The sequence below is a fragment of the Gossypium hirsutum genome, chromosome D12 (genome assembly GCF_007990345.1).
Source record: "Gossypium hirsutum isolate 1008001.06 chromosome D12, Gossypium_hirsutum_v2.1, whole genome shotgun sequence".
In the NCBI taxonomy this organism is placed as follows: domain Eukaryota; kingdom Viridiplantae; phylum Streptophyta; class Magnoliopsida; order Malvales; family Malvaceae; genus Gossypium; species Gossypium hirsutum.
The window spans coordinates 14,002,750-14,028,893 of record NC_053448.1 but is presented as its reverse complement, the minus strand read 5'-3'; the positions used below and the strand labels follow the sequence as shown (position 1 = coordinate 14,028,893).

At 34.0% G+C, this 26,144-nt stretch overlaps 1 non-coding gene across 1 annotated transcript; it reads left to right on the top strand.

Moving 5' to 3' along the window:
• Positions 1 to 16,996: 16,996 nt before the first annotated feature.
• LOC121224789 (small nucleolar RNA R71) lies at positions 16,997 to 17,103 on the top strand. Its single transcript, XR_005922534.1, has one exon. It is a non-coding gene; the product is annotated as a small nucleolar RNA R71 (small nucleolar RNA).
• The last annotated feature ends 9,041 nt before the right edge of the window (positions 17,104 to 26,144 follow it).

Below are 26,144 nucleotides of genomic sequence, written 5' to 3'. Positions count from 1 at the left end.
AAATAAGGTATCAAGACCTCATTTCTATAAAACGAGCTCGGAAACATTTTATTAAATATTTACAAGTGTTATTAGGGTCATATTAAAATTTGGTTAAGAAATTTTAATATTTATATAGTTAATTTAGTAAAAAGGACTAAATCGTAAAAGCTGCAAAAGGTAATCTCTATAGGTTTATTTGGTTTAAATGGTTAGATAAGTATGAAATGAAGGTTTTATAATGCATTTAGACATTAAATGTTTCTAGTGGTCGGTTAGTTGAAGGAAATATGTGTTTTATATGTTAAAATATGCTTTTTTTTATAATAATTAAATGTTATAATAAACAAAAGAAAAAGAAAAGAAAACAGGTCAACTTCTTAAACTTTCTTTCCCAAACTCGATTCCTCCATGAAAAACAAACCAAAGCTTTCGGTCAAGCTATTCCAATTGTATGTATTTTTAAATCGTTTTTAGTAATTTTTATGTTTTTGAGATCGTTGCAACTAGGTCTAGCTAACTCGTATCTCCATTTTCGAAACTGTTAAAGATTTTGGATTTTTTCATTAATTAATCTTAGTTATTCTTGATGTTAAATGATTAATTTGTAATCTTGGTTTTTGTTTAGGACTATTTTGTAAAGTGATTTTAGTTAGTTTTTTAGTTAAAGGATTAATTTGTGAAAATAGTAAATTTCATAGAATTATTGTGAAATGATGATTAAAATGGGCTGATTGTGAACCCTATGAAATTTATCCAGAGGTTATTTTGAGTTTAATTTGGGTAATTTGCAAGTTTTGGGTTTAAGGACTTAGTTGTAAAAAGGGTAAAATGTAAGGGTATTTTTGTAAAATTTTTATGGAAGGGTTAAATTGTATAACTTTGATTATATAAGTGCCGAAATTGGTTTAATTGAATAAAAATTTTCATCTAGATCAAGAAATGAGATAATTGGACTTAAAACAGGGAAAAACTAAAGTGTTTGACTAGTCGTCGACTTTGTTTTCATAACCATTTTAGTCGACGTAAGTTTGCAAGTTAATTTCATAGCTATTTGATTTATTTTCTATAATTTAAGACTTATATATTTATGATTGATTCATAAAATTACTTGATTTGAGAAAAAGGAAAGACCATTATTGAATGATATCATGACACTATATTCGAAAAGGAAAGACCATGGTTGAAAGATACTATTGCATCATTTCGGGATTGTGTAAGACTTTGGTTGAAAGATACCATGGCATCTCTGAAACAATGGAAAGGTTGAAAAGGATAACCATGGAAAGATTGAAAAGGTTACCGATGAAAAGGTCGAAAAGGATAACCATGGAAAGATTGGAAAGGTTACCAATGAAAAGGTCGAAAATGATACCAATGAAAAGATAAAAAAGGATGCCATTATATAAATGTTCTCAGGTAAGTTATGTGAATACGAACTTATGAATACATAACTGAAGTTTGAGTTCATGGTTAAATCTTGTGAATTGAATCTTATTTTTTTAAGGAGTTGATTTGGAATGGTATGATTATTCAACTTGTGATAGATGATATATGTGTTGAAATGCTTGTTACCACATGTTCTAGATTTGTTTTTATTATTATGTCTTATTTGATTCACCTACCAATCGTTGGTTTGTGTTATAGGGAAGTAATATATAGGCACATGTTCTAATGAATGAATTTATACAAGATGATTATATGTTAAATGTGTTAATAAAGTGGTAAAATGAAATGTTTAGAGAAAGTGATTATACGACATGGCTATACTAAATGTTTATATGAAATATATGTGGAATTATTGTTATGTGAAAATGAATATTTGAAATAAAAAATTTATTTTTTAAATGAATGTGTGAGGGTTGATTTATGTACCAAATGTGTTTTTGGGTTTATGTTTGAAAACAGGAGAAAGTTACATGTTTTATATATGAACTCATTAACCTTGTGAGACTTGTGAAGTGTTGTGAATAGGAAAGGAAAGTATCCTTACGATCTAGTGAACAATGTTTGAATGATTTAATCATTGTATGTTCGGTAAGTTTAAGTTTCCTTTATACGAGCTTACTAAGCACTAGTTGCTTATATAGTTATTTTTCCTTGTTTCGTAGATGATCGAAAGCTCGATCGGTTGGAATCGCGTCGGAGCATGATCACACTATCTAATCATCATTTTGGTAGATTTTGGTTCTCTTGGTATAAGGTTACAAATGACATGTAATAGGGCTAAAATGTTATTTTGGTAGTTTGATTGGTTTTTAGTTTATCTCAAGTTCATTTGTGTTTTAATGTCCCTTGGTTGATGGTTTGTAGATGAAGTGTAAATTTATGGTGATGAATTCTTGTGCATGCCTATGAAAGTAGCTAGCTTATGGCTTTTTGGTATATTTTTAATATGGTTATTTGGTATGTTTGGGGTATGTTTAATGTTTGAACTTGAGATGTTAAATTGAATTAATGTTTGGTATGTGAAATGTGGTGCATTTGGATGGCATATTGGTTAGGTCTTATAAAATGGTTGATTTGGTATATTTTAGAGTGTGTTTGAATGTGCTTTGGTCATATAAGTGCATGTGGAAATGAATTGGCTTAGTGTGCAGGCAATTAGATTTGTTTTTTTTTTACAGAAAAAGGGCTTGGAAGCCACAACCATTGAGTTGAAGTGACATTGAAACACCAAAAATTGACACAGGCCAACCATCGATCGAAGAAGCTTGAAGTGCAAATAGATCAAGTTAGCTGCTGCCTCCACCAACGCGAAACACACCAAGAGCCACCCCTATGGATTAGAAGATTGATAGACTATTGTTGGACGAGAACCAAAAACACAATCATGTTGAGACTAGGAGAAAACCAATCAGATTAGTATCCAAGAAAATCTAGAAGAAAGAGGAAACAAAGAAATACATAAAACTCAAACGAGTAAGAAAAAATGGAAAAAAACTGAGAGAAAAACCCTAAAAAAAACCTGAAGGCAACAAAACCATCAATTTTACAGGAAAATGAATTAAAGACAGTAAAAATGATAAAAAAAACTATAAAAGAAAAGGATAAAATAAAGGTAAAAAATAGAGAAGCAAAAGAAGGCAAGAAAATTCGCCACGAAAATTGATGCCAGTAACTATTGTCCAAAAAACATATAAACAACCCTCTACGACGTGCAGGGGAAACAAAACAAAAGGACATAAAAATGCATGCAAGAAACAACAAAAACCACCACTCAAACAATACGACTCCTAAGACTTAGCATTAAATCAACACAAGCGTTTCACAAGCTACTAAGAGCCACCGCATTAATAACCCCACCACAGCACACAATTGCACGTTCGCTCGAGAGACGACCAACAATACACCCACCACCCAAATGTTCTAAACAAGAAAAAAGATGAACCAATATGACCACAAAAAAACTACCTAATCAAAACCTCGAGGCACGAAGACGAACATAAGAATTTTGATTGCCCAAATCTTTTTACTTTGCTACAATAAATTAGATTTGTAATGGCTTGATTTAGGAGAAACTTATGCTGCACATGGCCACCCCACATGGTCATGTGTCATTTTAATTTTTTAGGTACAAGATGAACCACATGGTCTAAGAGAGTAACATAGCCGTGTGACCAAACTTCGAAAGCACACACGGTATGGCACATGGCGTGCGACATGGCTGTGTGACCCTATTTGGAATTCTCACATGACCTAGGCTATGTCACACGGCCTGGCCATACGGGCATGTGACCCCTGTTTTCTAATTTTTTGAAATTTTTGAAAAATTTCCAAATTTTCTTGATTTGTTTCAAATTAGTCCTTCGATGTTCACAACCTATATTTATGACCTCGTAAGCTCAAATTAAGGTTCGTAATCATGTTTATGCCATTAGATCATATTAGTTGAATGTTATTATTTAAATTAATTAATTTTTTCTAAAGGTCATTACTTGTTATGATTTGATCAGTAATACTCCGTAACCCTAATTCGGCAACGAAGATGGGTTAGGGGTGTTACACAAGCAGCTTTGCTTGATGCTTTTTTGCAGAAAAGAGCTTGTAGAAATACAAGTGATTGGTTAGGAGGATGTACATAGGTTGTTTGCTTAAATTGTAAATTTAGGCTGAGAATAAAAGATTTTAGGCTATTTGCATTTAGACTAGTTAGTTCAATTTGTTAAACTGAGAATAAGAAAAAGGAGTTAAATGTACCAAATGACATAGGTATTTTACGAGTAGGTATATATGTTTGTTGAATAATAGGTTGCTTAAATTTGAATACTCAGTAATTAAATCCATGGTTATTGAAACAATATGGTATAATAAGTATAAAATCATTGCAAGTATGTGCCTCAAAATAAAAAATAATATGTGAAGAAAAGCATTCTAAGGGTTAAAAACGAAGCGAGTGTGATAAAAGCATTGAACAAATAAAACCGAAAGAGTGAGAGTGATCACAGTGAAATAAATTGAAAATATGAGAAATTGGGAAAATCTCAATCATATTGACACAAATACTTGTGAATTTCTTGTACTTATAAATACTATATTAGAGTTTAAAGCATGGATAAAAGAAACTGAGTAATTAGAATTTGAACTGACTATTTTCTTCAAACGTAAATGTTATACTCGTACAAATCTTTTGATGGACTCATTTGTTTAAATTAATTTGACCTATTTGCTTTGTAATCTATTGAACTAGCATGTTTGAATGTGAAAATTGTAAGTTGTTTACACATCTAGCTAGAATTATATTTTTAGCAAATTTTCCTATTGTCATCATTTCGATCCAATCTCGTGTACGAAGCATGCTCAATTACTCTAGTTTTAGTTGTGTGTTTTCTTTTCATTTTAATTTTATCTTGTTCATTTTATTTTCTATTTTGTTTGCTTGAGGAAAAGTAACGATTTAAGTGTGGGGGTATTTGGCCTGTTGTTGCGTGTATATAATGCAAATGTGCAAGTGTACACATCGATTCAAGTAATATAATGATGAGTGAGTATCGTTTCCAAAGGGATCAGAAGTTGATTTGAATTGGTAAGTATTATTGAAGATTTAAAGAATGAAATTGTGCAAAAGAAACGAAGTATAAATTGGTGACGGGAATTAATGAATGAACTAATAATATCAATTATAACTTAAAAATGACCAAACAATCTAAATGTCATGGCAATTCGCAAGGAACAAGTAGAGAGTATTTCTGCTGTTGAATAATAAAGGTTGGAATTACTCAAGAAATATTTTCATTAACATAATAATGCCATGATAAAGTTATGACTAAACTACTACCCAGATATTTACTACTGCAGTCTACTTCTTTCGAGGGTTAAATTCTAATTATTATTTGGAGTCTATGCATGTCTACAAGACTCACAAATGACAACCCAACTAACGTTCTATACCTGTACATATTGCATCTTCTATGTCTAGAGTGCTACGGATATTCTTTCGAGTACTCACCTGTATCAATCAATTAATAATCTGATGTATTTAATCCTTTCAGATTCAAATCCATATAAGTTCCTAACATGCAATCAACTATATCTAGATCTTGCATGCATTCTAAATAAACAAGAATCGAATAAAACAGTAAATTTAATCACAAGCATATCATGGGCATTAAAAATAATTAAATATTCACTCAAATAATTCCAACCCGAAGATAATTAGCTCATGGGTTGGGCAATGAAATCCAAAATTAAATCATTCATCAACATACTTCAAGTTTCACGAATCACGAAATTGAAAACCAAGAAAACAAAACAAAGGCAGAACTGCAGGAAGTTCTTGTTGCACTCTAACTTCTTATCCAGATTCTACGCAAAACCCAGGGTAGATTTCTCTTCCCCTTTTTCGCGTCTGTGATATCCCCTTCTTTAGCTGATCCCTTCTTCTTCTCTTCTGAATTACTCCACTCGATTCTTTTGCAAAGAGAGTAATTGCTCTATTTTTTTCCCTTTTCTCCTTACAATCCATGTGTTTCCTTTCTTCTCTTCTCTCTTCTCCTTTTATAGGGTAGGTTCGTCCCTCTTAGCACACATATTTTACTCCTCTTTTTAAGGGTGATTTATCTGGTACACGTACAGTTGGCTGAGAGTGACGTGGATTGAGTGCTACGTCATATTCTTGGAATTTCCATGGCATTTCTGTTGGCAATCTATCCCACCTTTTGCCATGGTAATGTTTCACCTTCTTCATTCTCTTTTCCCCTTCCTCTTTTCCTTCTTCTTTCCTCTTTCATCCTACCTACACCTATGACCAAATACTACCAAATCTCTTTCCAGCAATTAAAAGTAACATAAACTTACAGTTGAAACACAATCCAAGCTTTAGTATGTAATGCTCTAATAATAAGTCTAAAATGCAAATATATTTTCTTAATTACAAGCAAATACTTCAGTTTAGAGGCTTGAAATATAGCTCTTTTCAAGAGTTATCACACCCCCAAACCTGAATTATTGATTGTCCTCAAGCAAATATGTATGAGTATGCATGAATGCACGTATGCATGAGTTTGGAAAAACATTACAATTACCAAATATATCACTGGACTATCTGAAATATATTTTTCACCTCTATTCTTAGCAGCCTTCTAAATAAAGAAAAAATGGTTCGAGTTTTATAGACCTGTTCAGCAAATGAAGTGCAGAAAATGTTTCCTAAAAATAAAAATAATTATGCAATTATGGCTATAGCAGACCTCTCATAATATATTTAAAATATCTATCTCTAAATTCAATTCCACTATTCTTTCTTATTCAAAATTTTAATTATAATTATTACTTTCTTTACTTGAAAACCTTAATGGAGCAAACACTAGACTGCCAGATATTACATCATGCCACAATTTGAATGGAATTCACTTTTAAAGTTAAGGCTTTTAACCAAACAAATGGATGGAGCAAATAACTAACTCTTTAGCTACTCAGCCTAACACTTCAGAAAAGTGTCCCTAAATTATTATTAAAATGTTTTTTTTGCATCACTCTTATTTGAACTAATTTTTCTGATCAATAATACGATGGAGCAAAGAAAGCATTACTGACCTACTCAATAAATTCAAACATTGGAGTGAAAAACTATTGCTAAGATATTCCTTGTTATTTACAAACATAATATTGAGTTTAGGATTAAGAAATTCTAGATGCATTAAAAGAATCCTACTACAGACTTAACCGCATTGATACTTAGGTTGTTCTACTTTTAAAAATCAATTTTCAAACAACTATCTTAAGCTAAACAGACCTAACTATTCGAACAATTTTCTAAATTTATCGAAGAATTATTATCCTCATCGAATATCATAAACAAAAAAAAAATATGCTTAGCAAAGTCTAACATTTTTTTGGCAATTGTATGTCATGTAAAAGTAAATGACAAGACAACAAATATTAACATACATATCTAATGCAACCTATATGCACAACACACCCCCAAACCTAAGGGATGCATTGTCCTCAATGCAAAAAAATGAAAAATGTTAGAGAATATATATTTACAAATATTTAAATGCAATGATAAAGAAAAATGAATGCATGAATTAGAAATAAAATCTTGGACAGAATGTTTGTTACTCTTAAGTTGGTTTTGTAGACTTCTTGGCGGCACGTTTGTAACACTACTGCCGCTCGGATTCACCACTCTTAGCTGCAACTGCTTTTCCACCAGTTGTCTTGAAATGTTTCCTTTTACGCTGACTAATAGGCACCTTGTCTTCTGAATCAGTCTGATTTAGTAAGTTCATCAATCAGTTGATGAATTGCACGTTCTTGTGCGATCATAGGTGTTGTTGCTCTTAGTATAGTGGTAGTGTTGGTAGGTGCATGGGATTGAGTCACATCATCATCTTCCTTCTCAAATTCGATTTTCTCTACTTCTCCTTTTTGTTTGGTGGTATGCTTCTCCACAGTAGGTTATTCACCCTCATCATCATCCTTCCTAAAGTGGTCTGCTCATCTTACAACTCCTCAGGAAAAACAGGGAATACGGGCATTAGGTGAGTGAAGTTCTTTTGAAGGGACTTCTTAATAGCTTTTTCCCAGCGTCTATGTAACGACCCAAAAATATAGGGTCTTTAAATTTTTGATGTTAGACACAAATATTTGTTTTCTTCTGTGGTTGAGTGATTTGGGTGTGTTTGGGAGTGTGTGAGAAGTCCGGAGATCGAACCTAGGCTCCAGCAAAATTTTGGTTCTTCTCTTAAGTGAACCTTAATTCTAGCCTAAAGGCCTTAAGAATAATTGTAGGGGAAATGAGACACAAGAAAGATTGTGGCCCAGTGGTTGTGGCGTGTTCAAGGTTGCAAAGGAGCTCAAGTTTGAATCTCTTGGCATGCAAAGGAGTATTTATTTTAACCCCTAGCAGAATGAGAAGTGGAGTTAGTCTGAAACTCTGCAAGGTGAGTTTTGAATGGGTTTTGGAGAGACTGTAGGAGCAAGTTATAGAGAGATTGGGGGAGTGAATCAAGGAAGTTGGAGAGTGTGGGAGTCTTGCTTATTCATTTTTGGCTAATGGGGCTTTAGGAAGGATTTTCAACATTTGTGAGTTTTTTTTATGACTGATTTTCCTTTTTTCTTTTGGGGGTTTTGGAGTTTCTTCCTTTTTCTTAAGTGTCGAAATATTAACTGACCACTAGTGCATTTTTATTTTCTTTCCCTTTGCTTGCAATTGACCATTTCCTTATATCACTTTTGCACCAACATCTGTCGAAGCCTCTACTCTTCTTTCTTTTTCTCTAAAGGCCGAACCTTTCCTTTCTCTCTCTTTTGTCTTTTGTTCATCTCCTATTCTAGGCTAGCCAAATATCACTATTGTTAAGCCATCCTTGCGTCGATCTTCTGGAAAGATTCTGATAAGTCGATAAGTGGTTGTGTTTATTTTTTTCACTCAAACCTGGTTCCTTTAGACCTTTCTAAAAGCCGAATACTTCTTTCTCATCTTGACTTTCTTGTTGCCGATTGTGTTCTTTGGGTTCTAGAATTCTGCAAGGAGTGAAGGAGTACTCAAGAAATACTAAAGCATTTCAAAACGTTCCTATTGTCATTCATCTGAAGGTAACCCTGTTGCTATTATTGTGCTCAATCTAGAGTATGTTGGTTGTATACTTTGCGGCCGAATACTACTTTATTTTACCTAGGAGTTTTGTGTGCATGATCAACCTTCGGGTTTAGGCAATCGTGTCTAATAAGAGTGCACTTGTAACATAGATAGTCGGCAAGTAACGGGTAATCAATCCTAACCAACGATCTAAGTGGGCTAAGCCACATCTGTCGATAAAGGTAAGTATTAAATCATTTTGGATAGTAGTATTGAAAGGAGTTATAAAATCCTATTGCTGATGGTTTATCGTGGTTGTTTAGGTTTGGAGTTCTCATGGATCTTAGCACATTTTCGCAACAGGTGTGTATTGACACTATCTCCGCTAAGAATCGGCAAAAGCTGAAAAGTCGAAACTTCGGCATCTGAGGCCTTACGAGCGTGCGATCACTCATGTGGAAAAACTGAGCCCACAACCGAGAGTGGTAGATTGAAGAGACCACTATGAGTGTTCTCATGTACTTGGGCCGTTATGAGCCTCATTGGGCCGAAATGGGCTGTGTAGGGCCAATGGTCTCGTGGGCCCCACACGGATAAAAATTACGAAAAGTAGCAGAAAATGTATTGGGCTACATAGATCGTATAACCAAGATTGAATTTGGGCCAAACGGGCCACACGAGTGTGTGGGCCTATTTGGGCCGAATAGTGGGCTTTGAGCCCAATTGCATGGCTTCAACCAAATGGATCATCTGTGTCGGTCGAGGTGATTTTAGGCCTTTGAAAATATCGTTAACTGTACCGAAATACCCTCGATAGGTAAAATTATCGAAATACTCTCGATGGGTAAAATTACCAAAATACCCTCGATGGGTAAAATTATCGAAATACTCTCGATGGATAAAATTACAGAAATACTCTCGATGGATAAAATTATCGAAATACCCCTAATGGGTAAATTTACTATAATACCCCCGTTAGGGTAAAATGACTGCTAGGGTTCTATGATATATATATGACGGTTACTGAGTACGACATTCTGCATACACGAATAATTTATGACATGACATATTGCATGGGGTTGGGATTTTGTTATGAAGGAAGTACTATTTCTGGTGGCTCTGCCACAATTACTGTTACTGGTGGCTTTGCCACATATACTGTGCTGGCAACTCTGCTGCGTTATTATTACTGGCAACTATGCTGCAATATTGGTGTGTGGGCTGGGTGGGTCGACTTAGTCCCCACATGGTGTGTTGGGTTGGTATGGGCGGTGTGTTGGCTAGATTGGGGTGGGTTCGTATACTTGTATCATACTGATATTGTATCGGGCTTAGGCCCACACAGTTTCTATTTTGGGATAAGGCGCACACTGTACGGATACTGAATAGTTCTCGTAACTCACCCTTTTCTTTTGACCGTACAGGTAATCCCAAACCTTAGATGATTTAGAGCCGTGTGGGACTCGGAGGTGGCCACACGTTCGCAAATATTTTATTCTGGACCAGTTATTTAAATTTTTACTTTGGGTGATTTTTATGTAATAAGGCCTCTGGTATTTTAATTTTCATTTAATTGGGTTATAATTGCTTATTTTGAACTGCTTAACAGATACAAATAAGTTTTCACAACAAAAATAGTTTTTCAAGGCAAACACGTATTTTTCAACCATAAGATATATGTATATGGAATAGCTTTCGTGAATTTTTAATCTACAATAACAAACCGTTTTACCGTGTGGTGTTCTTTTTTTTTAAATTTACCAAATGGTGCTAAGAAGTAAGAAATAATTGGATTTTTATTGAGCGAATTTCCCCATCAGACTTTGGTTTCGTAAAACACTTCTATGTGACATGTCATCGGTCATAACGTCTAGGCTGGGTTTGGGGTGTTACAGTCTAACATATCCCCAAAATATGGCCATTTCCTCTTGAGCCTTGTCAAGATCCATAGCCATCAACTGTTGTTGCTTTTCCAGTTTCTGAAATTCTTGCTGCAAAGCCTCTAGAGACTCGAGGACCTTTTGCTCAAATGCAGTCTTAGAATTTGATGGAGCAGCACTAGTGGTTGGGGTGGAGAACATGCCAGAGAGGGATCCGGATACCGTGACAGTTCTTCACCAAAAAATTTTAAATCAATGTGCTTAGTAATGGCATCTTTGTTAGGGGTTCGTTCTTCATTGACTTGAAGAATAACATTGACCTTCTAAAAAAGTGTGGTTATAAGCAACGAAAAGTTCAAAGCACGGGCGTTTTTCAAGGCACAACAATGGACCTCTTGAAAGGTAATGTTCCCAACATTTATCTTTCATCCCATTATAATCGAGTGAAGAAGCAACAGACGTTCCTTCAAGATTGTAAAGTTGTAGGTAGATGGGATGAGACGATTTTTGAGGAAATGATACCATACCTTACAGTCGAGCTTCAAAATTACCCTATCAATGGTGTAACAATCATTCCTAGAGACCGTCCACTTGGTGCCCTCCACACAGACATCAGTGAGCACGTGATTTAATTTTTCTACTGTCATTGTCTTGAGGAAATTCACATGTTCATCTGGACCATCAAATAACCCGTATTGTGCATTTATAGACTCAGCATGAAGCAGTACTGAGGCACCTCGTACATAGATAAAGGCATTTTCAGAAGAAGTAAGATGAGCATAGAATTCCTTCAACATTTAAGGGAAAACATCGTCAAGATGGAGACAGAAAATCTGCCATCCATGTTGCTCCACCACGGATAAAATAGCTTTAGTATACCAAATAAAAGGGGAACCTTGAAAAAGAAATCCCTTTTCCAAACACAGAGGCCGTTTGGAGATTTTTTGTGGTACTTAGTTTCCACTACCTTGCTGAAGAATCTACGCGGCTGTATAGCAGTGGAAGTGGATGGTGCTTGTCAAGCCATGGCAACGAAGATGATAATTTTAAGAATGAAAAAGGTGAGACCTTTAAAATTTTTGGAGGAAATAGGGAGCAAAATAGAAGAGAAATAAAATGAAGGTAACAGTAAAGAGGAAACTGAATCGGCTAGGGTAAAAACTTAAAGGTAAAGAATATGTGACGTGGGTGATAACATTGGACCTTAATCATAGTTTGACAGAAGTAACAGTAAATATTTAAGCAGGAAAAATTGTAATATTGAGTAAATTGAGTAAACTGAAAAAAAATAACTAATAAAATGAGTGGATTTGAGGCCAGGAAACCTGGGCCGTACTTAACTAGACATAAAGAAAATAGAAGTTAATGAAATTTATTGATTCAACTTAAATAAAGAGATTAAAAACTAAATAATTAAATAAATTGTGCAAGCCAGAAATATTAATCAGATTGAAAAGGTGATGGAAATTTTATCCCCAAGTAATACTTTAACTTTTGGCCATTGACTTTGAAAGTAGACCCATTTTGTTTGTCTTTGACATCTATTGCTCCATGAGGATATACCTGAACATCTTTGAATAGACCTGACCACCAAGACTTTAATTTACTAGGAAACAATTTAAGCCTAGAATTGAAAAGCAAGACTTGTTATCCAGGAACAAATTGCCATGGCAAAATTTTGCTGTCATGACATCGTTTGGTCTTTTCTTTATATAGCTTAGAATTTTCGTAGGCTTGAGTTCGAAATTCATCCATATGATTCAGCTCCAGTATGCGATTATTTCCAGCAGGTTTCCAATTTATATGGAGTTTCTTGATTGCCCAAAATGCCTTGTGTTCTAGTTTAACAGGCAAGTGGCATGATTTACCATAAAGTAGCTGGAAAGGTGACATACCCTATAGTCTTTTGAAAGATGTTATATATGCCCACAAAGCTTCATCGAGTCTTACCGACCAATCTTTTCAGTTGGGATTGACTACCTTCTCCAAAATTTGCTTAATCTCTCTATTAGAGATTTTTGCTTGTCCATTCATCTGGGGAAGATATGCGCTGGCAATTTTATATCGCACCCTATATCTGTTAAGAGCATTGGCAACTAACTAGCAATCGAAGTGGGAACCTTCATCACTGATTCACGCACGAGGGATACCAAACCGGGTAAAACTATTTTTATAAAGAAATTTTAATACTGATTTGGCATCATTTGTGGGTAGAGAAGCAACTTCAACCCAATTAGGGACATAGTCAACAACGAATAGTATATAGATATTACCCCAAGAGGGTGGAAATGGCCCCAAGAAATCAACTCACAACACATTAAAGAGTTCCACTTCTAATAAATTTTGCAAGGGTATTTCATATCTCCTGGATTGATTTGCAGTCCTTTGACAGCAATCACGGGCCTTACAGAATTCATGAGCGTCTTTAAAAATTGCCAGCTAATAATAACTAGATTAGAGAACTTTTGCAGCAGTTCGCATACCCCCAAAATGGCTTCCATATGGTGTTAAATGACAGTGATGCAGAACACTTTGGATTTCATCATTCGAAATACATCTTCTAATGATCTAGTCTGTACACTGTTTGAATAAGAATGGCTCATCCTAGTAGTACTGCTTAACATTGTGGACAAATTTCTTTCTTCCTGGACTAAAGAGCTTGGGCGGCAGCAATCCATTAACCAAAAAATTAACAATGTCACCATACCATGGTAATGCCATGGCAACCAGAAACTGCTCATCAGGGAATTCATCTTTAATCAATTGAATATTATCGTCTTCGTTCCCTACTTCCAAACATGATAAATGATCAGCCACTTGATTGTCTATGCCCTTCCTCTCTTTAATCTTTATATCAAATTCTTAAAACAACAATATCCATCTAATTAATCTGGGTTTAGCATCTTTCTTGGTCACCAAGTTTTTGATAGCAGAATGATCTGTGTACACTGTGACTTTAGTGCCCACAAGATAAGCTCTAAATTTGTCAAAGGCAAAAACTACAGCTAATAGCTCCTTCTCACCAGTGGTGTAATATAGCATAAAATACCTTGGCTTATTTTTGTCCCAATACTGCTCCTACTGTAAAGTCACTTGCATCACACATTAATTCGAACGGTAAGGTCTAGTCTAGTATAATGATTATTGATGTTGTGACCAATCGCTTCTTCAGTTCCTCAAATACTTGCAAGCATGGCTCATCAAAATTAAAAGATCTATTTTGTTACAACAATGTACAAAAAGGTTTGGATATTTTGGAAAATCCTTAATAAATCAACAATAGAATCTTGTGCGACTGAGGAAGCTTCGAATACCTTTTACTGACGTAGGTGGTGGCAATTTGTCAATAACCTCAATTTTTGCTTTGTCAACGAAAATTCCCTATTGTGAAATCTCATGTCCTAGAACAATGCCCTTACAAACCATAAAGTGACATTTTTCCCAATTCAACACAAGATTGGTTTTCTAACATCGACAAAGGACTAACTCCATATTTTGCAAACAGTCTTCAAATGTATCACCAAATACTGAGAAATCATCCATAAAGACTTATAATAATTTCTCTACCATGTCAAAAAATATAGCCATCATGCAATGCTAAAAAGTTGCAAAGGCATTGCATAACCCAAATGGCATTATTCGAAATGCAAAATTTCCATACGGAAAAGTAAATGTAGTCTTCTCCTGATTAGCAGGCACTATGGAAATTTGATTTTTCCCTGAGTATCCATCCAGAAAATAGTAAAAGGCTTTCCCTGCTAGTCTATCCAACATTTGATCAATAAATAGAAAAAGGAAATGGTCATTCCTAGTGGCTTTTTTGAGCTTCCGGTAATCCATGCGAACCCTCTATCCCTAACCATAGAAGTAGGAATAAGTTCGTTGATATCCTTGGTGACCATAGCGACACCCATTTGTTAGGTACACACTGTATAGGGCTCACCCAGGAACTATCAGAAATTGGGTAGATGATTCCGGCATCCAGCCATTTGATGATCTCCTTCTTTACCACTTCCTTCATTATAGAATTCAATCATCTTTGTGGCTCAATAGATTTTCCATGGCAATCCTCCAATATTATCTTGTGCATGAAAATTATTAGACTGATTCCTTTGATATCTGAATTTGACCATCCCAAGGCTTTCTTAGATTTACTTAAGACTTCCAATAATTGACCCTCTTTTTCTATTGTTAACTCAGAAGAGATAACTATTGGCAATGTTTTGTTATCTCCCAGATATGCATACTTCAAGTGCACTGGCAAGGGCTTTAATTCTAGCTTAGGAGGATCTTCTATTGATGGTCGAGAAGGTGTAAAAGAATGGTCAGACAGATTTAGTGGTTCAAGATCTACAATCATGTCTGCATCAATTAACTTATATACATCTGCATCATTTTCTGAGTTATTAGAACAAAAATCTTCAATTTTTTCTTGTATTGTTGTATCAATGATTTCAATAGCATGACATTCTTCATCAGTATCTGCACACATTATAGCATTAAAGACATTAAAAAGTTAACTATTGATCATTAACTCGCATAGTTAATTCACCTTTTTGGACATCAATTAATGTTTTACCTGTGGCTAAGAAAGGTCTCCCAAGTATAATTGGGACCTTTTTATTAGCCTCACATTCCAAAATGATAAAATCTATTGGGAAAATAAATTTGTCAACTCTAACCAACACATCTTTGATTTTACCTTCTAGATGTGCATAAGATCTATCAACTAACTACAGTGTGACAGTTGTGGGTCTCACCTTTCCTATTCCAAGCTTCTTGAAAATAGAAATAGGGATTAGATTTATGCTTGAACCCAAATCATATAGTGCTTTGCCTATATACTGATTACCAATAGAGCAAGGTATAGTAAAACTCCCTGGATCCTTTAGATTTCGTGGAAATTTGTTTCGAAGCATTGTTGTGCACCATTCAGTGAGAGCAAGAATCTCAAATTCTCCTAACCTTCTTTTTTATAGAATATCTTTCATAAACTTCAAGTTATTAGGCATTTGCTCTAATGCTTTCACCAATGGTATATTAATATGAATTATTTCAAGACCTCTAGAAATTTCTTGAATTGAACATCTTGCTTAGATTTTTGGAACCGCTGAGGAAAATGTGGTGGTGGTCTTCCTTTTGTTTGTCTAAATTTTTTTGTCATGGAATTTGTATTAGCAATACATGTAGCATTTGTTTCAACATTTTTCTAGTAACTCTTTTTCTTTGTAGCTTGCTCCCCTACTGCCTCTGGAATCTTTTCATTTGCAATAGTTGAACTTCCTTCTTCAAGAGTGGTGACATTCACAACTCTTGGTAGCTGAGTATTACTTCGAAGTGTAATGGCTTTGCATTGTTCCTTCCCTTGAGATAAGAACTCTCAGTATCACTCAAAAATGCTCATTGCTGTATGAAATTCAATGCAGTGGCAATTTGCCCTACTTGGTTTTCCAAAGCTCTTAAAGAAGCAGTTTGGATTTGAATGATAGCATCATTCTTGGCCAATACTCTTTCAATAAAGCTTCCATAGATGAATAACTTGAAGTTGAATTTTTTTGAGCATTTTGTCATGGTAATGGTTGATTCTACTTGGGTGGTACACTCGCAGCATTCTGTCGAATGGAATTACTCGTTTCCCCCTAGATTACTCTAACTAAAATTAGGATGTTGTTTCCACCCCGAATTATATGTGTTGGAGTATGGGTTGCTGTTGTTGTTGCGAAAAAAATTCCTCATGTAATAAACTAAGACTAGATTTGAGGGGCATTCATCAAAGACATAATCTTCTCCTCAGTAAACATAGGCTAACTCTGCTACTTTCATTTCTTGCACTGTAGATGGCCTTTTCAGTGTTTTAATCATATTTATTAAAAATTATACCTGAGCTATTAGAGATGTAATTGCATCAAGCTCCATTGCTCCTTCAACTCTTCTGCCAGTTCCAACTCCGGTAATAGGGTATTGATAATCATTTTTTGCTATTATTTCCAAAATTTCATAAGCCTCATTATATGATTTATCACATAAAGTCCCATTGGCAGAGGCATCGACAACCATTCTTGTATGAGCATTCAATCCATTGCAGAACATTTCCATTTGTGTCCAATGCTGGAAACCACGCATCAGGCATTTTTTTAGTAGCTCCTTAAACTGCTCCCATGCTTCATATAATGTTTCATCCTCTGATTGTCTAAACGATGTAATGCCATTTCTCAACTTAGCATTCATGTTAGGAGGATTATATCTTAGCAGAAACCTCTGACACAACTCATTCCATGATGCCACTGTACCTGATGGTAATACATTTAACCATGCTCTGGCACGATCACGCAATGAGTAAGGGAATAAATTTAGTCATAGAGCATCCTCAGGAACACCTTGTTGTCTGAATGAATTGCAGACTTCCAAAAAGAGTCATAAATGCAACCTTGGATCCTCAATAGGCAATCCACTAAATTGCCTTACTGTTTGCAACATTTGAAATATGACTGGTTTCAATTCGAAAAGCTGGGCCAGAATATGTGGTCTGAAAATTCCTAGATTTAAATCATCTAATATTGGCATGACATGTTCTCTAATGGGTTTGTCTCTGTCATCTATCAGTCAAGGAATATTGACATCCCTTCTTTCTTGATGTAGTGGCTCCTCTCTAACCTGATTCTTTCTGATTCTTTCCATTTCTCGTAACTCTTTTCTCTTTCACCTAAAGGTTCTCTCATTCTCTGGATCAAAATAGTACTTAGTATTCTCCAGAATATTTCGATACATGCACTACCACATACTTGAGAAAGAAAAATAAAAAACAACTAATTAAACTAAACTTAAAAGAAATTAAACAGTTAATAGAAAATTAATTTTCACCAATATTGTCGATCCCTAGTAACGGTGCCAAAAACTTGGTGCGTATAAATAATGTAAATGTGCAAGTGTACACGTCGATTCAAGTAATATAATGATGAGTGAGTATCGTCCCTACATGGACCGGAAGTTGATTTTAATTGGTAAGTATTATTGAAGATTTAAAAAATGAAATTGTGAAAAAGGAACGAAATATAAATTGGTGAAGGGAATTAATAAATGAACTAATAATATCAACTATAATTGAAAAATGACCAAACAATCTAAATTTCGTGGCAATTCACAATGAACAAGTAGAAAGTATTTCTGCTGTTGAATGATAAAGGTTGGAATTACTCAGGGAATATTTTCATAACATAATAATGCCATGGCAAAGTTATGACTAAACTACTGCCTAGATATTTACTACTGCAGTCTACTTATTTCAAGAGTGAAATTCTAACTATTATTCGGAGTCTATGTATGTCTACAAGACTCACAAATGATAACCCAACTAACGTTCTATACCTATACAGATTGAGTCTTCTATGTCTAGGGTGCTATGAATATTCTATCGAGTACTCACATGCATCAATTGATTAATAATCTGATGTATTTAATCCTTTCAGATTCAAATCCATCTAAGTTCATAACATGCAATCAACTATGTCTAGAGCTTGCATTTATTCCAAGTAAACAAGAATTAAATGAAACAGTAAATTTAATCACAAGCATATCATGGGAACTACAGTTAATTCAATATTCACCCAAATAATTCCAACCCGAAGATAATTAGCTCATAGGTTGGGCAATGAAATCCAAAATTAAACCATTCATTAACATACTTCAAGTTTCACGAATCACAGAATTCAAAACCAGGAAAATAGAATAAAGGCAGAACTGTAGGAAGTTCTCGCTGCACTCTAACTTCTTATCTAGATTCTACACAAAACCCAGGACAAATTTCTCTTCCCTTTCTTTGCATCTGTGATCTCTCCTTCTTTAGCTACTCCCTTCTTCTTCTTTTCTGAACTACTCCATCAGATTCTGTTGTAGAGAAAGTAATTACTCTATTTCTTTTCCTTTTATCCTCACAATCCGTGTGTGTTATTTCTTCTCTTCTTTCTCCTCCTTTTATAAGGTAGATCCATCCCTCTCAGCACACATATTTTACTTCTCTTTTTCAGGGTGATTTATCTAGTACGCGTACAACTGGCTGAGAGTGATGTGGATTGAGTACTGATTCATCTTTCTGGAATTGCCATGGCATTTCTGTTGGCAATCTATCCCACCATTTGCCATGGCAATGTTTCACCTCCTTCGTTCTCTTTTCCTCTTCTTCTTTTCCTTATTTTTGCCTCTTTCATCCTACCTGCACCTACAAACAAAGACTACCAAATCTCTTTCTAGTAATGAAAAGTAACATTAATTTACAATTGAAACACAATCCAAGCTTTAGTATGCAATGCTCTAATAATAAGTCTAAAATGCAAACATATTTTCTTAATTACAAGTAAATACTTCAGTTTAGAGGCCTGAAATATAACTCTTTTCAATAGTTATCACCTGCCACAGATTGTAGTGGCAGTTTAGGTACTTTTTGGCACTTAACGAACTTCTTTTTTTAAGTCATTTTACCTTTAATTATTACATTTTAAATTTTATTAGTTTAGAGTTAAATTATTGCAAAATAAGCATTTTTACATAATATTCCGAGTTAGTTGACCTATTGGGCCAATACCGACCTTAAGGTAGTTTTAACGATTTAATTGCAAAATAAGCATCAAGAACGATAGCCAAGTCGTAATATGTAACACCCCTAACCCGTATCCGTTTCCGGAATAGGGTTATAGAGTATTATCAAACAAACGAAATAGTAAACCATTCAATTCATACATCAATGCAATACATATTCTAATTTCATTCAAATACATTCATAACGACCCTTAATCTAGCCCTTAAGACCCTAAAAATGTAATAGAAATAGTTCAGGATTAAATCAAAAACATCTAGAAAGTTTAGGAAAAAGTTAGAAAAATTTACATTGCAGGGGTCACACGACCGTGTGACCATGCTGTGTGGCTCACACGGCTAAGACACACGTCCGTGTCTCAGGCCATGTAACATTTAAAATAGGGACACATGGCTGTGTTCCAGCCCGTGTTCGTGCCCGTGTATCTCACTGACTTGGGTCACACGACCAAGCCATACGTCCGTGTGCCAAACCGTGTGCTAGACCATGCAACATTTATACCCAACTCTTTTGGGATCAAGTACATGATAAATTATTTCATAAGAAATTACATCTTTTCATTTGCATAGTACAAAGTTTAAACACAAAAATTAACCATATGTGTTCCTGTCATCCACAATCTCAATCGAAGAATTGAAACATTCAATTCAAGCTTAAATATATGGAAATTACATCAAAATCACTAAACAAGTTACATTACTGAGATTTAAAGTTAAATGAATTTATCTATGTTTAGATAAATATTCAATAAATAACAAATCTTCCAAATTCATTAAAAAAATTACCTTGCCAAGATTTTCCATTCGAAGAACAACCTACGGATAATAGTACATTGTCAGATCAATCAAACACACCCGAAAAAAGCTCATAAAAGTTGGTCCAACCGAAACACGCCAAACAAAAGCTCATAAGTGTTGATCCAACCAAAACACGCCAAACAAAAGCTCATAAGTTCTGATCTAACCGAAACACGCCAAACAGAAGCTTATAAGAGCTGATCCAACTGAAACACGCCAAACAGAGAGTATAACACGAGATTTCGCAACAAATTTTGAACCTCGGTTTGCTCAGGTAATATACAGATATCTCCTTTCAATATCATCTCCACTACAAACCCCCGTAACACACCAAATCACGATTGTACTCTATCTCGCGTTTAATCCAAACCTAGCATCGAATTCAATATTATATCTCAAATTACCATTAATTATCAATAGTTTAAAATAAACATATAAGTTGTATCATGTTAGTCTACTTAAAAATTCATATTGATGTTAAATTCTAACCGTACGATTTTACCTGGCTAAATTTGCAGAAATGTCAAAGTATAGGGGCTATTTGATAATTTTCCATTCTTCTCAATTTTCCAGTCTATCTTGATCTAAATTAATAATTTCATTAAATTTATTATTTTAGGCAGTAAAACAAATTATTTTATGCAATTTAGTCATTTTTTGTATTTCTACAAAATTTCCCTTAATATTTTACTTTTATTCAATTTAGTCCCTGAGCCTAAAACATTCAATTTAACCATTTTTATTGCAAATTCCTAACAGTAAAATATTTTTACCTTCCATTTCAGCCTATTTTTGCAATAATTTCACACCAAGTCCTTATATTTTTACTATTTCAACAATTTAATCCCTAATTGGCAAATTCATCAAATATCACTTAATAAAATATTTATAAATAACAAATAATACTTCAAATTCATCCATTAACATCTAAAATCACAAATTTTCATCAATGGAAACATTCAAAATCTTTAAAAGTTTCAAAAACAAAAGTATAGGGTAATTAGACCTAATTGCAACGATCTAAAAAACATAAAAATTATTAAAAGCAGACCTCAAAATCTCCCCAATGCATGGATTGGACGAATCTCCTTTCTCCAAAAATGGAGTTCTTTCCATCAAAGAAGAAGAATACAAAATAAAACAAAATTATGTTTTGTTTTTCTTTTTCTTAATTAATACTTATTATTTAATTTATTAATATTAAAATATATCATATAAACTAACAAAAATAATCACCAACTGCCCACTCAACTATAATATGGTATATTTATCATATTAGTCCATAAATTTATTTTTTCATAGCTATTAAACACATTTAGTTAGTAGAATTCAACTTTCACACTTTTTTATGATTTAGTCCTTTTTAATTAATTAACTATCAAAAAATTAAAATTTCTTAACGAAACTTTAATACAACCTTAATGACACCCCGTAAATATTTATAAAAATATTTACGACTCGATTTATAGAAACGATGTCCCGATACCTCATTTTCTAAAACCACTTGACCTTAGGATCTTACCACTTGAACTTAATTAATCATTTATATAACATTAATTACCATATAAAAAACTTTTTCAAAACTATATTTGACTCGTAAATATTAAATAATAATATTTACGAACTTACTTGTCAGATTTGTGACCCCGAAACCACTGTTTCTAATACCACTGAAAAACAGACTATTACACAATATAACCGAACCAACATAAGAATTTATATTCAAAGTTATGTGTCGCGACACGCACTAGGCTATGTCACGACATAGGTCTAAAGGAGGGGAAAAATTAATTAAGGGTGTTTTCATTCGCACAATCCATATTTAGTGTGATTAAAGTTTGTATTTGACCTAAACTGGGTTGCTAACTTTGCATATAAATAGGAGGCTTATGTTCAACTAGAGAGCTTTTTTCCAAGTCCTTTTAGGGTTTGAGTTTAGTACTTTAGGATTTACTTAGTTCTATTTTATTTTAAAAATAGTTTTATTTCTTGTTATTTGACTTGGATTGTATTTGAGTCCAAGTCTTTGTTGTTAAGTATTTTCATAATATCTTTTTTTTACGTTTCCCTTGCAAATGACGAAATCTCGACAACTATTAAAGGATTTCACAGATTCGAACACATCAAGATTCTCAACGGACCAATTTCTATCTTCCTCTCTTTTAATATAAATTGTGTTTTGCATGATTAATTTAATTAAAAGGAATATGGTTATTAAATCGATGAGTGACTAAATCCTTTATGGAGATTAACGAGTGGATGCGGGAGTGATTAACAGAAGAATGAAAGTCTCTCATACGAGTTAGTTGTTATAAATTTATGTGTGCTTAACCCTAGGATTGACGACCCTAGGAAGTAATCTAAATTAAACGAGGTCGAGAGATAAGTTTGCCAAGTAAATTGTGATTTATCCTGGTCAAGAAAGTGAGGTCGAGAGATACGTGAGTACTAGTCGATTAATTAATTATGAGAGGTCTAGAGATAATATTGATTAGTTAATAACTAATTAACTAATGAAACCTGAATTGTAAAGTTAATTGCAACTACTGAAGCAAGTTAATCTTTTGCTTATTATTCAAGAGTTTTTCGTTTGTCAATTTTGTTTTAGTATTTTTGTTTTCATTTTATGACTTTAATATTTAGTTTTAGTTATCGTAATATAACTCTTAGTGACTACTGTTTAGACTTGCTATTGTATGATACATTTTTAGATTTAATTCAATCTCCCTTTAGTACTATCCACGAAATACTTTGTGTTCTGTTATAACACAAAACTATATTACAAAATTGACCTGTTCAATGGCAGACACCGCACTTAATTTTATATATTTTATTTACACATTTTTTTCTCGAAACGTTTGCACGTTTGGAGGCGATCTTGTCGTTGGTCGTGCGGCCTTAGGTGATTTCTTAGGTTCAAATCTGCCTAAGTCAATCTAACGCTTGTAAAGTTAGAATCTTCGATAGAAATTCTCCAAGGTACTGAAAATAAAACGAAGCAATTCAAAACGAAACAGCAACGAAAGAACAGAAACTGTCACAAGAAAGCAAAACACGCCAAGTGTTTAAGTAAATACTCTCAAAGTATTCTATTACTCCAGAAAAAATACAAATCATGTGATACAATGGATGATTACAAATAAAGGGGAAAACCAGTATTTATATTTGAGCTCCTCCAAAACTAATAGTAAAGATTGAGTTACATTGACGACCGAGATTATAGCTTATCTACAATTGATATTCTTAAGTTATTAACTCAATCCTTTAAGATTACAAAATCAAATCTTATCAGATTACATATCTTCTAAACTTAGTTTATGTTAAGTATGATTCCTATTTCAGTCAAATTTGAGAAATAATCTTCTAGTTAAACTCTGTTTATTTGTTTCAATCAAACGCTAATTAGTCAATATTATTTTATTATTATTTGACCTATGAATTTAGCTTATAAATTGGGTCTTTTACAACCTTAAAAAATACACCCATTAGAGATTAGAACTCATAACACATTTAGAGAATTTTGTGTTTACGTTTTGAGGGTTCTTTTTTTTTCGAGTTTTTGTGGTTTAATTTTTATCTCCATTTTTTGTATTCTTCGTTCTTTTGCCATTATAGTATAATTATCTATGCTTGTGGTTTTTATCCTCTTTGGAGAAGTTTTCCCACGTTAAATTTGTGTGTTCAATTTCTCAATTTCTTTCGCTAATTTTACTTGTTCGTTGTTTAATCGGGTCGATCCCCAATAAGTGGTATCAGAGCTAGTTCAATTTTCATAGATCAGCCCATTTAGAAATGGCAGGAACAAGGTTTGAAATTAAGAAGTTCGATGGTGAGACAAATTTCAATCTGTGGCAAGTTCGGATGATGGCAATTCTAGTTTAATCAGGCTTGAAAAAGGTTGTTACTGGGAAAAAGCTTGAGAATCTAAATAAAATAGAATGGGAAGAGCTTGATCAAAAGGCTTTGTCTGCAATCCAATTGTGCCTCGCAAATACGATATTGCAGGAGGTATTGATGGAGAAGACCTCATCCGCCTTGTGGAAAAGGTTAGAAACTCTTTATGCGACTAAGTCTTTAGCTAACCATTTAGTGTTGAAACAACGTCTATTTCTATTTCGCATGAACGAATGTGAGCTTCTTAGAGATCACATCAGTCAATTTATTACTCTTTTAAATGATTTAAAGAACGTTGAGGTTTAGATTGACGATGAAGATCAGGCTATGCTATTATCGTGCTCTTTACCCCCTTCATACAAGTCTTCCAAGGAGACCCTAATTTATGGCAGAGACAAACTCTCGTTCGAAGATGTGAAGGGTTATTTGGTGAGTAGAGACAAACTCGAAAATGAGTTTGGTTTGGATAGCAAGGTAGATAGGCAAGGTTTCATTTTGGCAGCATTAAAGAAGCGAGACAAAAGGTGTCACTATTGTAAGAAGTTAGGTCACGTTAAAGTAAATTGTTATAAATTGTGAAATAAAAGAGCTGTTGAGAGTAACAAGGAAGATGTAGCTGGTGCTAATTTGACTGATGAAAACGGTGATGATTTCTTATTAGTGTTAATGAGAGATAACTCCAATCTTACGTCCGAGTGGATCCTAATTCGAGATGTTCTTTCCACATGTGTCCCAATCGAGAATGGTTCTCCATATACAGTTCGGTTGAGGGTGGAGTTATGCGCATGAGAAACGATTCATCCAGTAAGGTAATTGGCATTGGTACTGTTAAAATTAGGATACACGATGGGACGATTAGGACACTCTCAGATGTCAGGTATGTACCTGATTTACGAAAGAATCTCTTCTCCTTGAGTATTTTAGACTTGAAAGGATGCAAAATCAATATCAAGTCGAACAGATTAAAGTATCTCGTGGAGCTCTCTTTTGTTAAAAGATAAGAACTAGCAGTCTTTATATTCTGGAAGGTTATACAGTGACCGGTGAAATCGGACATCCCTCGTCCGTTATGGAGCTGAAGTTTACTCGTTTAGAGCGAAGGCAACTTGGTCATAGGAGGAAAAAGTATGATCGTTTCGTTGAAGAGAGGTTCTCTTTTAGATGCAGGTTTTGAAAAGTTAGGGCACTGTGTTCGTGAAAATTAGACCCGGGTTACTTTTGATTTGGCAGTGTACAAGTCGAAGGCTAGAAGTCTTCCAGTTTCTAAGCACATATTCGACTCAGTTAATTCCCTAAATAGTTCAAAATAGGCCCGTGACAAGCTTTGGCAAAGATGGCATTATGGAAATACGAGTCAAGATGGAGATTTGTTAAGTTTGACTCCTATTTCAGTCAAATTTGAGAAATAATCTTCTAGTTAAACTCTGTTTATTTGTTTCAATCAAACTCTGATTAGTCAAGATTATTTTATTATTATTTGACCTAAGAATTTAGCTTATAAATTGACTTTTTTACAACCTTAGAAAATACACCCATTAGAGATTAGAACTCATAACACATTTAAAGAATTTTGTGTTTACGTTTTGAGGGTTCTTTTTTTGGGGAATTTTTAAGGTTTAGTTTTTATCTCCATCTTTTGTACTCTTCGTTCTTTTTCCATTATAGTATAATTATTTTTGCCTGTGATTTTTATCCTCTTTTGAAAGGTTTTTCCACGTTAAATTTGTGTGTTTAATTTCTCAATTTCTTTCGCTAATTTTACTTGTTCGTTGTTTAATTGGTCGATCCTTAATAGTTTCCCCATTTACCATGGTAGTCCTAAATTTCCTTAAATGCTTCACTTGGCCACCAATGCTTTGTAACAACCCAAACCCGAGACCATTGCCGGAGTCGAACACAAGGTGTTAACAGACTTCAAACCACTTATTAAAAATTTCCCAGACAAGCTGCCAATCTGCGTACTAGTCACTTTAAAAATC